This window comes from Festucalex cinctus, chromosome 3 (assembly GCF_051991245.1).
Source record: "Festucalex cinctus isolate MCC-2025b chromosome 3, RoL_Fcin_1.0, whole genome shotgun sequence".
Lineage (NCBI taxonomy): Eukaryota > Metazoa > Chordata > Actinopteri > Syngnathiformes > Syngnathidae > Festucalex > Festucalex cinctus.
In genome coordinates, this window is record NC_135413.1 from 23,803,750 (window position 1) to 23,816,248 (window position 12,499).

At 36.5% G+C, this 12,499-nt stretch overlaps 1 protein-coding gene and 1 long non-coding RNA gene across 3 annotated transcripts in view; both read right to left on the bottom strand.

Annotated features, from left to right (window-relative positions):
- roraa (RAR-related orphan receptor A, paralog a) overlaps window positions 1–12,499 on the bottom strand; it is a 264,732-nt gene that overhangs the window by 141,161 nt on the left and 111,072 nt on the right. The gene's annotated exons all lie outside the window — the stretch shown is intronic.
- LOC144016142 (uncharacterized) lies at window positions 1,081–4,647 on the bottom strand. Its single transcript, XR_013282851.1, has 8 exons — window positions 4,612–4,647; window positions 3,881–4,022; window positions 3,678–3,755; window positions 3,537–3,607; window positions 3,371–3,422; window positions 3,194–3,256; window positions 2,567–2,746; window positions 1,081–1,382 (listed from the first exon to the last, which is right to left on the bottom strand). It is a non-coding gene; the product is annotated as an uncharacterized LOC144016142 (long non-coding RNA).

Below are 12,499 nucleotides of genomic sequence, written 5' to 3' on the forward strand. Positions count from 1 at the left end.
ATTTGCTAGCATAGCCAAGTATTAGCATAATAAAGCATAGCACCACCTATAGTTTATTTAATACCATTCGAGACTTGTGTCCGCTATTATGCCGTTGTAAATAACACTCATAACAGCCTACGTTCACTATTATCACATTTTTGTGCATCCACATTAACACCTGATCTCGAAACAGGTGCACATTTAACTGTAAACAACCCAGATAGCAAAATGTGGTTGAATCAACGTTGAAATATAGTTCGGCTTAAGTGTTGAATCTACGTTGAGATCTAACGTTTAAATTATACAGAAAGCGCAAGGTTGATAAAATGTTGAGTCAACGTTTGCTTTCCAACCATATATCACTCAATATCAATGTCGTTTCAACCATAATCTAAATGAGAATCTACATGCATCTTTGGTTGATTTTACATTGAATTCTAACGTTTAAATTAAACAGAAAGCGCAGGGTTGATAAAATGTTGAGTCAACGTTTGCTTTTCAACCATAAATCACACAATATCAATGTCGTTTCAACCATCATCTAAATCAGAATCTACATGTATCTTTGGTTGATTTTACATTGAATTCTAACATTTAAATTATACAGAAAGTGCAAGGTTGATAAAATGTTGAGTCAACGTTTGCTTTGTAACCATATATCACACAATATCAATGTCGTTTCAACTATCATCTAAATCAGAACCTACATGCATTTTTATAGTGAATTAATGTGAGGAATAAATGTTTTAAGTTAATCATCATTTACATTGGAATTTACATCTAAATGTACATTATTATTATTACTATTATCATGCACATTAATATAGAACTACTTTTTTAAACTAACAAAAAATATTGGGTTAGTCCACTAGAAAAAAAAAAAGTTACCGTATGTTTTTCACCTAGTGTTTCTGCAGATGTCTTACAACTTACTTGGATGTATTATTAGCTTGTTGATTTCCTTAACCATACTTCCCCATATGTATGAACATCTTAGGACAGAAAATATGTTTAATATTCAAACATTTATTAGAAATCAAAACACAGTACTTTGTAATTGAATTCTGGGGAGAATGGAGGCAAAGAAAATAACACCCGTTTGGTTTCTGCCTCAAATAATGTTTGTTTTTATTGTATTATTCTTTTTCTTGACAAAGGAATGAAATAAACATGAAATGAACTGTAGGAACATCAGTGTATAAAGCGGTAACCATTTCACTTTGACTGTACGTCAGTCCATAAAAAGACACACTAAATTTGACTTGCGTTCGCAGTTGCGTCCAAGGCACTAGCATTGCTTGGGATGCCACCGTTACACTCATGAGCAAAACGCAGCCAATGCTTGACAGTAACACCAAAGTCCTGCTGAGTCAGTGTACGGTCAAGCTGTCGAGCAGCAACTGAAAGACAAGATTACAAAAGAGAAGAGAGTTAGTATCCAATACAATTTATTGTTTTAGAAAAAAAGCTGTTCTGTTGTTACAGTAACTATCAGTAAGTATTAAGTAACACTTTTTTGTTGAATTTGACAATGTTGGTAAATACATGCGATGTCAATATAAAAACCACTGTAGATTTATTTTAGTTAATTAGGACAATTACAGAATGTTGAATGTGCAATGTAACTAGCTACTAGCATGAAAGTGTGTCGTGTATAGTTATGTACATTGTTTATTTTATTTTCTAGTTTTACTACGACTTAAAGAGGGTAATGGTCAGAGGCCATTGTTCAAATTAATAGCACAAAAGGAAAATGAAGTCTGGTTATTTGGAACGTCGTTAACTCGCTGTCTAGCTGGTGAAATTTAGAAGCTTCGGAGCGAGGACAGCATAAAGATGAAAAGGTAAGGGGAGTAGCGGTGAAGAAAAAAAAAAATACTGATTTTTACTGAGCTAAAGAAAATAATGTTGACATAATTTATTAGAAATGATTGACTTGTTTTGATAGCCACTGCTGTTGCAGGCAAACCTTGTGTTCCAATAAAATATTTTGCAAATATATCGAGTTGCGTATGCCTAAGCCAGGTCATGCTGCACCTCCACAAATAATGGTGCGACTAAATCCTGTGCTGTGCGAGCAACCAAAAATGTTACTCGCACCAGTGCTAGTAGTGGAAAAGTTAGTGTAGAGCCCTGGCCTGATGGAGTCCATCTTGACTGCAATATATTAATGAAAAGACAAAGATACATATACTAATTGCTGTTTTTGTGAAGTATCAATGATGGGGGTTTTTTTTTTTTCATTGATTTCGGAATTGACCATTCTCTAATTAATAGATAAATAATGTCTATGTGGAGCCGCACTTTTAAAATGTGTCTTTTCTTAGTGTTTTTTTTTTTAAAGCTTTTTCTGGGAATTTTCAGTCATTCAAAAATATTTTTGGACAATTCAAAACAATTTTTCAGTTATACAAAAATGTTTTCGGAGAGTCAAACCCTTATTACGAGGTTTCGGGTATTGGAAGGATTCTGACTCCATACCCCAGGTGGAGTGATTTTACACAACAAAAGAAAGCAGCTCAGAACATTCTGCTCAAAAACAACTCTGTGTTGTAATAAGTAGTTTACATAGGCGATAACTCACCAAACATACAGTCTTGCATCACTGTCTCCTTGAATGCCTTCTTGCCAATGCAACACTTGTCTTGCTTCCCTGCCCAGTTGTATTCATTTAACAGCCCAGGGCATTTGTCATCACAGTTGCCATCATCCGTCTGATTAGGTTGTCCGAATTGGTGCCTTCAACGACAGCCAGGTGATTAATCTATGAGAGACGACATTATTATTATTATTAATTTAATTTTTGCACTCAACTTTTGTTGATAGAAATCTCCCGATGCCTGAAGATTTTACTTTTAAGTAAATTACATAACCTTTACTAAATTTTGCAATATTCATATACATCACCCCCTCTCCACCCCCCAGATGACTAACTAAATAACTAAATGACTAAAACTGAAAATAAAAATAATACATTTGTATTTCATTTTTGAATTGTATATTTTTCATCCGTTTTTACTTTCACTTTTAGTAATTTACTTATTTATTTAGTCATTTATTTATTTAGGCATTTATTTATTTTGAATTTTGGCAGTTTTGGTCCTCCATAATTATGCCTTACAAATTGGTAAAAAAATAAAAATAAAATAAAAAAAGTGTGCTAAGATTTATGATGATTTGGTTCTACAACAGTGACCTTTGAAAAACTTACCAACTACGAATACAGTATTTCCCTTTCTTCCGGTTGGTCCCCAAGCACCGCAAAAAGGGTTGCCTGAAACAAACAGAAGACCCTGTTCAACATTTTTTTTCACAATGTGATTGTGTTCTTTCATAATCATAGTAGTTATTATTACTCACAAGTTAAATTAACAATGGGTCTAGGTACCTGTTGTAGAGCTGTAATTGTGTTTGTAGTCTTGAAAAAGTGAGTTGTGCACCTAAACAATATCAACAACACAGCATGTAAGTTTCAAACTTACTGTACAAGTCAGCAATGTGTTACCGCAATAATATCATCACAATCATGTAGTACAGTGCACAGAATCATTTACCTGTCTTGCGCTACTCCTCAGAATGGATTTTGTGGACAGAACATTTTGAAGAAACACTCAGAGCCTGAAACCTGAGCACAACCGATATTCTATTAATTATGTTATCTTATATTATGAATTCTGAAAACATACCAACATTACCTTAAAAAAATTTGCACTTTGCCCTCTTCCTCCTTATAGGTAAGACAGACCTCTGCATGTTCTCCTTCCCCATTAAACCTGTGCCAAGTTATATTCTCTGTCACTAATTTCAACATTTGGATGTGGTGAAAGGTAGTTCACCTAAGCTTTCTTCAGATTCTTAGAAATGAATATTTTGAGTGTTTGTTCACTTGTTTACTTACCAAAGAGGTTCACCAAGCTCTGGCCAAGGTACAACATGCCGTCTTAGTTTGAATAAGTAGTAAATTACTAATTAGCCATCTGGTTTCGAAGACGCTGGCACCACCTGTACGCCATGTGACTCGTCAAAACAGCACAAGTAACCTGTACATCAACAGACAACAAATGATATTAAACGCAACAAAGTACAACATTTACACCTTTGTTTTATTACAGTGTGAAAAAAATGTGTTCATTATAGGCTCAATAATTAGTAATTACTAAAAAATACTTTTACTTCCCTCAACAAATAAATATCCTGAAGCATGATTAGACTAGATTTCGTGATGAATTAAGTTATATACAGAAGTTAAACAAATTACAGATAAACCTTACATTACTATACAAGTGGACTTAATTTACTTTAAAAACTAAACCTAAAAGAAAACGCTATTCAATGTTCTATCTTCAACTGTTAAACCAGCCTGTTAAAAACGACTGAAAAAAGATACATTCTTCATGTAAACGCTCCTGTAGCGCTTCAGTGCAGTTCGTTAGCTTACTAGCATATCAGCAACATAGCACACAGATAGGCTTGTAGTAACTCTCATTGTTAAGAGGCCGTCGGACGTTTAGGATCATTCGAAACAATTTCTTCACTAAAACCACCTCTAAAGACCAATATGCTTAGCGACCCAACTGACAATGGACATGGTGATACATATTTGTTTTATTTAATGTAACTTTTACCGACCTGAAACACAGAACGTCGACGTTTGGATTCCCGCTCTGTCGGCAATTTGAAAATTCTTCTTCTTCTACGCTGTGTATGACTGTGTGTGTCAGTCTGGTTAGTAGCATGTCCCGCCATCTAGTGGCGTACTGTGGAACAGCGATCCAATAACGTTAGAAAGTACAGTAGATATTTAAATCAACTCGATGAAATTAAAATTGTATGAGATATATAATAGATTTTTAAAACATAACCTGGGAAATGTGTGTAACGCATAAGTCATTCCTCTTTTGTATTTTTTTAATATAATATTATGCACACAATGTACATATCACACAGCACTATAAAAAATACATAATTCAAGCTCTGCATATTTTACAATACAAGCTGAATATTATCCCAGAACAATGTAATATTTGGTGCTAGTGATAATTTGGTACCTTTTTATATGATTATACTCGCAGAGTTGCGTCTCAATAAAATAGCTTCATTACAATATTGCCCCCTAAAAGCTTTACCTCTGAATCAGATTTCCACTAAATGTAAATAATTATCTCTTTCATATGAATATTCATAGTTGTTTTTATTTTAGAATTGTTAGACTTAAAGTTTATGCGTTGCAGGTTGAAACAAAACTGGTCAGATAAAATGAGATTTTCTCTGATCAGCCAGTGAGTGCACCTAACTAAATATTATGGCATTGAAACTATTAACGGGAAAATTTAGATAACCACACACGCACGCACGCACACACCAATGTCTGTGAAGTCAATTCAGTAGTTGTGTCAATATGAAGCCATAAAATATCAAATGTAAAACATAGGAAAATTAAATACTTACCCTTGAATCGCTACAAAGAAATGGTGAACGCACGTTCGAAGAACTTCTCTCTGGAAGCTTCATGAAAGTTCGTTCACAGAATTCACACACAAACTTTGATTGTTTGACCAGAAACATATTGAAATGTCTGTGTGATGATGTATTAAAATTCTTCTTAACATCTGTTATGCAAATAAGTATGTGTAAAAAAATGTGTGTAGAAAAAATAAATAAATCTGAAACTGCATTTAAGAGTGGGACAAGACTGGCTATACATATGTGGCCCAGAGTTGTAAATTGATAGCTGGGCCAGATGCGTCACACAGCAACTGGCCCACATCCTGTTTGCCAGAGTCAAGCCAGTGCCACCTTTGCTGCTCCTGGGCCATGTTCGGCCCACATGCCTTATGCCAGTGTCGACTGAATGCCACCTGTGCCGGACTTATGCCGGATGTGGGCACATATTTTTGATGACTGGGCTGAAATGCACAAACTAGAAACTCTAACGTGTACAGTTTATTTGGTGGAAATGCCAGGTGTTTCGAGTACATTCAAATAATTTAGAAGTTTTGCAAATACAGTGTTCCCTCGTTTTCCGCTGGGGTTAGGTACCAAAAAATACCCGCAATAAATGAAATCCGCAAAGTAGTTAGCTTTATGTTTTATATTTATTATAAATGTTTAAAGACTCTAACACCCCCCACCCACCAACCTGTCCCCAAAATACTTCCCCTCCCCCTCTCCTAGTCAATTTCTCAGCTGAAGGGGAAAAAAAACGAGAAGGGCAAACATAGATTCAACGTTAATTAAACATTGACCTTTCAAACGTTTTAATTCAACCAAAATACAACGTTGATTCAATGTTATCTTTTAAACACAAACTTCAATGTTAACATAATGCTGTTGAATCAATGTTGATTGACCAATCAATCTTCAACCGTAACCAAAAATCATCCATTTTAACCCTAATTCAACGTTGAATAAACATCTTTTGCTATCTGGGAAGCTAACAGCATCATCGGTGAACCAGCTTTTTGTTCATTTCTGGTTCTTTCCATGAAGTATCCTGAACTTCATTCCGATGCTTTTGTTGTTGGATTAGAAACCTCCAGGTAACAATTCAAGAACAGAATGATTCCACCTGCCTGGCTGCACACTCCATATGCCGCTCTCATAAGAGGTGGCGGCGTGTTAGCATTCATCCCCATAGCTGGCTGATGCAACGCTCGGGCTAAATCAGGCGCGAGATCCAGAGAGGAACCACAATGGCGGTTCTGTCGAGCTGTTGGCTAAACGAGGTAAGGCCTAATTAGTGCGACTCTATAACAAAGTCCACTGACTGCGTGCTGGAAAATGCCATGAGCACAATCAGCAGTCCCTTATGTTATGCTAAGTAGAACTCCTGAGCGTCATTATCATTCACAGTCTACTTGCCCGCAGACTCATTTATGCTTACTTGTCACTTTCTGACTGGATGGTTTAATCAGCTGATTAACACGCGCACGCATGCACGCATATATACAAGCACACAATGGAGTCTTTAAAGGTTACTATTCTTATCCCCGGCACTTAATCTACATAACCCGGCACAGGGTTCTCTGGATGCAAATAAACAGGATATGAAAATAAACTGGCCTGTGCTGTTTTTCGTCTCCAAAACAGGATGGCCCGTGGCTTCGGCGCTGCAGCAAAAACTCCACTGCATCGGCTATGACTAAACCCCCTCAGCTTGGCACCACTCATCAGACATGCGTTTATCTTTCATTTCGCCTGCGAGTCTGCCAGTCACTTGGTTCAACATTTCGACGCCCAAAAAAAGTGGCAAAAGCAAAAAAATAATAATAATAATCAATTTAGTGTATTTTCAGCATGTATTGTAGCGGAGATATATTTAAATAATATTGCCCGGTTCAAACACTTCCATTTTGATGCAATCAATTACCATTTTTATTCCTAAATTCCGAGCCCTTAAATATTAATATGATTCATAATGAGGCTGAGTGGTCGGAATCACTCACTGTCCCTCAAGGCAGCTTTGCAGTGGACGAGTGTTCAAGACCCCGTTTGATGAATAAAGCCATCCCATTAAGCTACACTTGAACACGTGCCCCCCCGGAGTGGAGGTTCTGCCCTTATTTTGGTCACAGACGCAAAATAAAAGGATTTGGAAGCAGGTGGCATTGCTGCGATTCCTTGGTGGAAATTACTGTCGACAATATAACACAGTGTGTTACAAGTTATTTCACATGCAGTATTTAAATGAAATAAACATTTGAGAAATTATTTTTTCTGGGGAGGTTTTTGAATGAGGTATTTCTCCTGTCGCTTTAAAGCATTGACATGAATAACAGGTTTGAGTTTGTCGCCCAGAAGAGCCTGATTAATGATTTTATTGTTCCACATTTATTAAAGGCCCGGTCTGCCGTTTTCACTCAGGAAAATGCACTTTTTAAATACAGGATGTGCACACTTTAACTTTTTCTCAGTCTACACATCTGGGCTTATGTTAATGTTTGGTGGTGATTTTGTCCTAAACCTCCACCGTTTTGTAAACAGCGGGACGTTTCTGTGGAAAGAGAGTGTTTACACTCCTCCAGCCAATCGCAGAGCGGGGCGTGGCGTGTCGCAAACAGGGTTGGGCGAATTTGTCGGCTGTGTGACATCACTCCCACGGAAATTTGACAGCATGCAAGGATTATTATTTTTTTTTCTCTCACTCACTCACTCACTCACTCACTCACTCACTCACTCACTCACTCACTCACTCACTCACTCACAGAAGCTTACGTGTGTGAATGTTTACAAAACAAACACACAAAATGGCATATACAGGCTGGGGTTGGGGGTTTAGGACAAAATCACCACCAGAAATTAAGAGAAGCCCAGATCTGTAAATTGAGAAGTAGTTTGTTTAAATCCTGTATTTAAGAAGTGCATTTTCCTGAGTGAAACCGGCAGACTGGGCCATTAAGCAAGTCATTTCTTAGACAGAATTTGTAAATGAATAAATAAATGAATAAATATCTTTACCTATCCGCTGATGAAAAGCGTGGAATAGAGTACAGCCATAAAGGTTTGTTCCAATAAAGACAGATAAAGGAGAGTTTCAGTGAAGCAAATTACGAGAGCAGTTGTTAAAAAACCATTGAAGAATGATTTTGAGGTTGCTTATGTCTCTGGACTCACAAGAACGTAAGGCTCGAACAATATGGATTTTTGAGGCTGATGCCATTTCAGATATAATCTCGATGACCAATTCATCGGCCGATTAATTAAAAATACATAAAATGAATAAAATCATTTTTCTTTGGATCCTCGACTCTGTTAGGTTCTGATGGGAACTTTCACGGTTCTTTTAAATTTAATGCTCGCTATACTACTACATACTACTACTACTCATGATAATAATAATAATAATAATAATAATAATAATAATAATAATAATAATAATAATAATAATAATAATAACCAGGAGACTGCACATTCTCAGTTGATCTATTTACTGGATGCCACAACGATCGAGTACACAGCTGTGGAACCTTTTCTGCTGATGCGGAAGAAGGTCTAATCTGTCCAAAATGGTTTCGACTCTTATACTGTCTTAGCCACATGCTGGATGGCTCAGCCTAAAAAAAAAAAAAGTAAAATGTGTGACCTGATGGTCTTGATGGGTTTCAACCAGAGTGCAGACAGATAGGAAAATGCTAATGTAAGACAACGGCCAAGCTCAAGTTACATTAAGAGGCCTAATATAACAAATCTTACGATACACTAATTGATTATGAAAAATTGACCCTGCAGAAATTATTTTTCCCAGAATTAATATTGCAAAGTTTAGCAACCAACTACCAGGTGGGCAAATGTTCTTTCCATATGCACATAAGCGCTATCGTCTGCTCTATATAGTTCCAAGTTTACTGGAAAGGACGACATTTTTCACAGCTGAACACTGATGAGGCCAGAACAGAGACTCTCCCAAGTAGAGAGCACAGAATAAAAAATGAGACGCTTAAGCTCACTGAAATTGTTAAATTTCAAAAAGCAATATTCTTAAATTGCTGAACAAGTTATTAAAATCAGACACCCAATTAGGATCTGATTTCGGAGAGCGAAATTAAAAGAAGGGTCTTTCCTATCAGCTCTGTGTGGCGGGACTGGCAACTCATCTTTGCAATGAAGTTTTTTTTTTTTTTTTTTTTGCATGTGTGTGTGAGTAGCGCCCGTATCATGCCACTCACACAATCTAATTAGCTCCTCTCAAATGGAAGTGCAGTCATTTTAAAATGAGGCTAAAAAAAATGTCACAAGATAACGTGGGCATCTGTTGGTGTCGCATTTATCGACAGATCCTCCCTTTCATGTGCCGCGTGAAAACGAGCAGCCGTACGACGGAATCATCACTATTTGGCCAGCCGGCTAATACGCTGTGAAATGAGCAATGTACTTCACCGTCACAGAGCTAAATAAATCAGGCTTTGAATAGAGGGAAGTGAAACGAGCGGATATTATGGCGACAATGCAGAAGCATGTGTCTTTTAATCAATTAAACAATAGTGTAGCATACAGTTCCCACACAACCATTTATATGCCTCTATTTTCTAGAAAATTGTATCCAACATCCTGCTTAACTCATTTGCTCCACAAAAACGTATGAATACTTTCTATTTTAAATGTTTTAAGTGTCCCAAAGACGTATTTATACGTTTTTTTTGTTTTTTGTGTTTATTTTTTTAACACTAGAGCAGGGGTGTCAAACGTGCAGCCCAGGGCCGGATCAGGCCCGCAAATGGGTTTAATCCGGCCCGCGAGATGATTTTGTAAAATAAAAAAAATAATAATTTGTAATGTCGGACTGATTAATCAGCTGGCCACAATCAAAACATATAAATTTATAATTTCACAAGCAGTCCTCAGATGAGCAATGCAACTTGTACAGGGAATCGTCATCCTGGATGTCATTATTTTTCACACAACTTAAACTACGGTTTGTTTAACTCATTTGCTCCCAATAACGTGAAAATACGTTTGTTTGTTTTTTGTTTGTTTGTTTGTTTCTTTTTAATGCTAGAGCATACAGAAGGCTTTGATGCAGCCTCTCAACTGCAAAGAACGGTTGCAGAAATGGTAGTTATTACAAAAACGGCCAGCAGGTGGCAGCAGAGCAAAGGAGATCAACCAGGGCCATGTTGAAAAAAAAGCTAAACTACTTACGATTTTGAATAGATTTGTGAAAACTGATGAAACTTAGCTCTCTTCTAATGCTAATTGCTGCAAAACGGAAACATATAGAAACATACTTTTTTTTCTGATGAAAAAAGAGACTTTAATCTTTCGTTTGATAGCTTCCATACTTTTATACATTTTCAGTGAAAATGGCTGCGAGTGAATGAGTTAATGCTGCCACCATTTTGTACCTCAAATTTGCGCCCACAAGTCAAAGCCACATACACATAGATTGACAGCTTGTATCTCAAAAAACTTGTAAGTCAGGTCACTTGTAACGTGAGGTACTAGTGTACTGCGTATTTGTGATATGTCAGCGCGATCCACTTTTGGAACTCAAGTCAATATCCTTCAGGAGAACTTAAAATATGAATTGCTGGACACTTTTTTTTTTTTTTTTTTTTTTTTTTTTTTGATACGCTTGCACACCGAAATGTGTACAGGCAATATTAGTTGAGGTGATTCTCCCAGACAAATACGCACACGCGGGTGGAGAGGAGGCAACCAGTGGAGCGTGAAACATCTTCATCCATCTCTGTTCCCATGGCAACAAGTGAAATCATATTCCTTTTACAACTTTGTTCTCCCTTCCAAAATGTTACCATCTGCTAAAAACATATATTCACACAGGGAAAAAAAAAAAAAGAAAAAGTTATCTGATGAATATTTTAAGGGGCTTTGCTAGCGGCTGCAGGCATTATGGTCCCTGGCCAACGTCTTCCTTTGAGACAGCAAACAGCCACATCCTCCCAAACTGCGGATGATTCAGTGAAAGACGTTCTGTGCTACACGCACACTTTTGGCGGCTCAATCCCACTTCTTCGTACCACAAACACACCGTCGGCTTTATCGCATGGCGAGCGGGGAGCTTCTCCCCGCAGACGCGCCGAGGTTTTTGTTGTGTGAGATCGTCCGCGGTCACTCCACTTCATATACAAATCAGAAAATGAATTTTTAAGATTAAGCTTACTCATTAGATATTTTGTTTGTTTGGTTTGTTTATGTGTTTTTGTAAGTGAGGGTCTCTTGGTGGGTTTGTGTCCTTTTTTGTGTGTTTTTCCCCCCCTATTCTTCCCCCTCAAGTGTTTATCAAAATATATCAACTTAAAAGCTGCTGGAAAAACAAAACAAAACAAAAAACACTCGTATTTTGTCCTGTGCACTTTTGCAGTATTTTCAACTTTTGCTTTTTACGGAACTAAAATCATCAGAACACATTGGCAACATAATGATAATAGCATTACTCAATGCAATTTGAAATATTTCAGATATTAAACTCATAAATATTCAAATTTGAACACACATTTTGTAGAATATATGGCCCAAAGGTAAATAATAATAATAACAACAACAACAACAACAACAACAACAACAACAACAACAACAACAATAATAATAATAATAATAATAATAATAATAATAATAATAATAATAATAATAATAATAATAATAATAATAATAATCCAGTACTTGAACAAGACAGGACATGACAGAGTGGCTCAACAACGGCTGTAGAACTGTCAAAATTCATCGATTAATCGACAACTATTTTAATAATCGAGTAATCGTTTGGAGCATTTTCAAATTTAAAATTGTCCAAATCATCTTATTTCAGCATATCAACATTAATTGTGCACCGATTTATGTAGTCCTTCATGAAAGAAGAAGATTATCTTCTGTGTTGAATCAAAATTAAAAAAAAAATTGCAAACATCGGTTTTTCCTTTGGAAAACAATCACCGAACTGGTAACATAGTACAACATCAATCCCCCTCCTCTTTTTAAAATCACTACACAAATGCAAAGTACGAAATAACCACCAATCACAGGTTAACAATAATCGGGGGGGATTGGGGGCGGGGTTCAA